At 36.1% G+C, this 6,021-nt stretch overlaps 1 protein-coding gene across 1 annotated transcript in view; it reads right to left on the minus strand.

The window, feature by feature from the left end:
* The window catches only part of RPS6KA6 (ribosomal protein S6 kinase A6), a 174,127-nt gene that overhangs the window by 165,929 nt on the left and 2,177 nt on the right, over positions 1 to 6,021 (minus strand). The gene's annotated exons all lie outside the window — the stretch shown is intronic.

The following is a 6,021-nucleotide window of genomic DNA, read 5'->3' on the forward strand; positions in this document are numbered from 1 at the left end:
GCACGCACAGACACCCGGCATGATTTCTAAGCCACTGGGTCCAGGACGCGAACCGCGGTCGACTACGTGGGAGTCCAGTGACAAAGCCATTATGCTAACTGCTGGATCCCAGGAGCTACTTTAGATTTTAAAAAATGGTACACCTTTGGGAGACTTAAAGGTAAAACTGACCAAAAAAATTTCTTCAAAACAAACATCTTAGACATAGACAGACATACCCCAATATCACAAATCAAGACTTTTCTGCCTTCATACAAATTTTACATTATCTTTTTCTTTTTTTATCTCAATTCGTATTGTCTTAATTATTTCCTCTTCCCCACAAAAATATCCATGAGACCATAATCAATACTTAACTTTAATTTAAACTTATGTCCTAACACAAAGTCAAAACAGTTGTTAAGTTTATAGACTAATACAAATAAACTTCAATAAAGTTCCTACAGATTTACTTTTAACAGTAATGCGATACTGGTTATATTTAAAGATTATCCATAAACTAAAACAAGTTTTTCAATTTATAGCCAATAAGACCTCCTAGAGTTTCAGGTAGATAAAAGCTACCCTTCAAAAGGTAAATAATTAACATACAAGTTTAACAAAACGCTTAATAAAATAAAATATCATACAGCTTCAAATATCCTTTTTGTTGAAGTTAAGAGCTTATGTTTAATATAAAAGAAAACTAAACATTGTACCTACCACTCTCCTGACTTCAATACCAAAAAACTTTCATTGAAAAAGTGGCTGATACTGCTGCTTCTTAGACTGAGCCACCAGACATGTATTTCTCAAGGTTTTTTGATCTTTGTATTTCTCCCAATAGGCCTCTAAGTTGTTACAACTTGTATTACTAGACTAACAACAAAGATAAATACCTTTTTAATCAGGCCATTTTACAAAAAACTATGGTCTTCAATTATCATCACACTCTAGACAACTAAGCTCAAATACTATTAAGTTAACTATACAGCCTAAACCTTAACCTGTTTAAATTCATTTCAGCTTATTTCATAAAAACTTTTGTTAAGGGGTATACCTTAGTCATCACATTAGTCCTCCTGGTGTGCTCTCTCCTCTCCAGTCTTAAATGCTTGGCACACAGCCATCTATCAAATGCTAAATGGTTTTGTTTCAGTCTGATCTATAAAATCTCAAGAAAATTCCTGTTTGAACTGTATGACATCATGTTTGAATTGTGTGATATTGTGACCTGTAAATTCCATACTAAAAAAAAAAAAAAAACCTTCTGATTTCTATGCTAAAAACAAAAAAGTGTCATTTATAATAGTGACAGAAAGTGTCCTAAATTTTGGTCACTCTCTCAGATATTTGAGAGGCTGACCAAAAGGGGGTAAATCATTAAATTAAACTATTTTAGCCTAAAACAGCAGCTGTACTCCCACACTTTGTTTCCTATGGATATGCCGAAATTGTAAATGTTAGGTTGTTTTTCTGCACTAGTTGCTAAGTTACAACCAATCACAGAAGCTAGACTTTAGTCAATCACAGGATTCCACCCCCCCAACCCCCGTTTATGCAGACAAACTTTAAAACGTAACCAATGATTTCTCTACCTCAATCACTCACTTACATTTTGTGTATGACACTTTCCTGTTCTGAGGACTTAAAAGGCGGAGTTGACCACGAGGCTGGCCAGAGTTGTCCAGAAGTCCAGAGACAACTGCCCGATTTAAATCATGTTAAAATTTGCTCTATTAAAATTCTATTAAATTGGCTCATTTATTTTTCTTTTAATATTTCCTACCTAAAAACAAAAAGAAAACAAACTATACAAAGAAAACCTTATCAGCAAGAACAGTAAATAATTCTAGGAAAAAACATAAATGGGTAAACATATAGCAAATTCTGACAAAGCACTAAAATGCTTATGAAGATTCTGCATGCTTACTAAATCTTCAGAACTGCTGATCATACAATGCCAGTACCCATCAAGAGGGGAATTACAGGAAGAGAAAAACATCTTGTATTTCCTCCTCAAATTTATAGGTGAGAGAGAGATTAAAAGGGGTGGAATTGAAACAAAATGGCCCAAGAATGCAACTGTACCATTAGTAGGCCTTATTATTGAACGGCAAGGTAATGATTAGCTCACTTGATGAACTAATCAAGGCAGGGAAATACAGAGGCTCTTCTCTGAAGGAACTGACCTGAATATTTCCAGAGCAAATTGGTTTAAAGAAAAACAAACTTGGAGGAATTGGGAAAGCATCTGTGTGGGGAAAGAGGAGCCAGGGCCTTCTGATCCCTCTCCTTTGTTTATTCCAAATAAACTTGGTGAAAGCATCCAGAAAATACAGGTATCTCTGTTCTCTTTCCCATATTCCAGAAAGGAGCACCAGTCACTAGAAAAACTATCTATATTCAGGGGCTGCTTACTATTTAAGAAGCATTGTGAAACAAAGGCCTAAGGACCATGTAAAAAGCACAACAAACTTTTTAGCTAGTATTAAGTGTATTCACCTTTTGTAGTAAAAATTTTAAGCATGCTATGCATGACCAGAAATATTTAAAGTGGTCTGCTATTGTTCAAGACAATATCAGAGAACAGAAAGTTCATTTTAAATTTCTATCTCCCTATGCTGCCAACACCTATTTATTTGTATATTGGTCTAGTGGCTAGCAGAGACTTACATTGGCAGGCATGAATTAAGTATCTGTTAAACTGAGTTCATTTCAACCCAATGCTCCTAATCTCACTTGTTTATTCTTCCCTGTTACTCCCCAACATCTAAACAGTTACCAAATTCAAGACTAGCAGATGACATAATGGTTATGTCACAAGATTCCCATGTAGTTAACTGAGGTTTGAGTCTCAGAACCAGCAGCTTAAAACTCATGATGGGTGCATATGCATGCATGCCCAAAATCCAAAGAGAGGAATGGAGGAGTAAGGGACTGTGGCATGGCCATCCCCCCGGGGGGGAGGGGTGATTTCTTGCTTTCTGTCTCTCTGTCTCTGTCTCTCCATCGAACACCATGCCCTATAGCAAAAATCTCTCTCTTAAAAAAGAAAAAAGCAGTTACAAAATTCTAAATATTTATCCTCTGCCAGATCTCTCTGATCCCTTACCTCCTTTGTACATCTTCTGCTGTAATTCAAAATTTTCACTACTACTTCCACTAATACAATACCCTAACAGCTGGTATTCCTCACTTTCAGTATCTCCACCATTAAAATTCATCCTGAGGGGACCAGCAGGTGGCGTGGTGGTTAAGGGTGCTGGAACTCCCACATGGCCAATCCACGGTTTGAGTCCCAGACCTGGCAGCGTGCTTTCTCACTTTCTCTCTCCCTGGTCAAATTTAAATAAATAAAGTAAGTAAGTAAGTAAGTAAGTAAAATAATTCTTTTTAAAAAATCCTAGGGCCAGCAGATTCTGTGGTAAGGCACTGGTTCCCACATGGCCAACTCTGTGGTTTGAGTCCCAGACTCGGTAGCTTAAGAAACATGCCAGGCACAAGTGCATGCGTACATGGCCAAATTCCTGAGGCGAGAATGGAAGAGGAGGATTGTAGCGCGTTATCACCCCTGGGGAGGGGTGACTTTTTTTTTTTTCACTTCACTTTCTGTCTCTCTCCAGTGAGCGCATGTGCCCTATAACAAAAAATCTAAAAAACAAAAAAATCCATCCTAAACACAACAGTTCTCGCAGTGCAAGTCTGATAACATCACTCATGTCTCTCAAGAACCTTCAGTAAGTCCCATTTATAAAATAAAAATGAACCCTTAAGTTTTAAGAGCCCCATAAAATCTGGGCCTCACCTATCTTTAATGCATTCCCTATCTCATTTGTCGCTTTGCCCCAAGTCTTACATCACAAATTTATACCCTGGCAATACCATATTCTTTTTTTTTTTTTGCAGTACACCTTCATGCTTGCTTATATTGGCCCCATTCACCCAAAATATATTCCTTTCATTTCTGCCTGAAAATACTACCACTCTCTAATGCTCTGCTCAAATTCTACCTCCTACACAAGGCCTTACCAGATCCATCACTAAACCACCACCACAACTATCCCATTCTTAATGGTCTTATGCCTTTCTCATCACAATTTCCACACATACCTGTCTTGTCCACCTGAAAATAAGTCCATGGGAGTAGGGTGGGACTCTGTGGTATATCGTTAGGACTTTCACATTACAGCACTATGTAATGCACTACCTTGTAGTCAATTCTGGATGAACTGAACCTACTCCTACCAAGACAAGTGTTCAAAATAGTAAAAATAATAATAATAATAATAATAATAATAAGTCAATGAAACACCTCAGTAGCCAGTTACAATGAATGAAAATATTTGTTTCTTCTTATCACTCAAAGCATTCTTAAATATAACCTTATACCTTATCTCTGAATTAGTCTATCTGTGAATACAAATGTATGGAGCGAGAGCTCCACTACACTTAGATGAAAAGATCAGATTTAGAGAGGAAATTTTAAGAAAAACTGCTCATAACAGGGTAAACTGGAGCAATGGTCATGGCTATCTAAATCCCAAAGTTTCAGCACAGGTGACAATAATTCAGAATTTAGGGACAGAGAAAAGGGCATGATGGTAATTATGGGAAATGTATGAAACCCCTTGAGAAGTGCTTAAAACCCTACACAGCATTTTCTTTTCATAAAAACTCTTGACGATTTTTTTTTCTCCCACTTTGATGAAAAAAAATGAGGTTTAAAGAGTTTAGTTAACAGGCATTGGGCCAGACAGACAGAATGGGATGGTTAGATTGGAATTCAGATTCATCTGCCTCCAAAGCTCAAGTTCTTTCCTCTATTACTACAGAGTCCCATGAAAAATTAATGGAAGAGCAATTTTTCCAAATGTGTGATATATGTGCCATCCTGGTTAAATTTTTAAGGTTTTGGATTTAATTCCAAACATTTCTTTACTGAACTGTATTACTTTCAAAACTAACAGTCTTAAACAAAACCAGTATTGCTATAAGGAAATAAAAATATCAGAGTTTTAATAGCATATGCAATTTGAAAAGTCTATAATCAACTCCAAAATAAAAATACCAGAGTTTTAGTAGAATATGCAATTTGAAAAGTCTATAATCAACTCCTCCGAAAAGGAGCAACCACTCACCAAAAATCAACCAAACAAGTACACAAATTCTAACACCACTAACTAACAAAAAATTCACATTATGCATGATGCAGGCTGTTCTTTATGACTCTTCCCAAGAAATAATCAATACACATTCCATGTCAAGTAACACTTCTTCTCTGATCCTGACAGAATACAGACAAGAGCTAATACTGTGGCTTCCTGAGGGGTGATGTCCTTTGAAGTTCCTATTCCCTATAGACCTAATTGAAACAGTCTCTGCAAGAGCTCTCACTACCAGAGCTTTGTACTTAACCCTATTTTCCCCCTTCTATTATAAAAACTATCTCCCCAGGAGCCCACAGAGCCCATGTTTCTTTTTTCTAGGCCCCATCTCCACCACTCACAGAAACCAAGCTAGTTACTGGTTGAAACCTCAATGCATTTTAAAATAGGACAGTTTTACAGACAATGGTTAGGCTCTTCATCATCAGACCTTGCTATTGTGCACTGGTCTAAAAATGTAACTACTGTTAACAACATGTTCCTGTGGGAAAACATGCCAACAGTCTCCTACAACCAATTTACACACTTCTGAAATACAATGTAAAAATTAACAATTGTCCATGCAAACAAGACAGGTAAAAGATACTGAAAAAGACCCCCAAATAAATGGTAGTGTCAATAATCTTTTATTTTATCAAGGTTCCACATACAGAGAAATTATTTCCTATGATGTTAAAATTAACAGATTTTGGCCTCAATTTTCTTTAAAGATTCCCGTACATTGATACATACATATATATATATATACACACACACACACACACACATATGTATATATGTGTATATATGTATGTTTATATATGTAATTCCATATTTAAATATATATTACACATTTAAATATATAAACATATAAATGTGGTATATATATTTAAAT

Source organism: Tupaia chinensis, unplaced genomic scaffold, assembly GCF_000334495.1.
Source record: "Tupaia chinensis unplaced genomic scaffold, TupChi_1.0 Scaffold146525_1, whole genome shotgun sequence".
In the NCBI taxonomy this organism is placed as follows: Eukaryota; Metazoa; Chordata; class Mammalia; order Scandentia; family Tupaiidae; genus Tupaia; species Tupaia belangeri.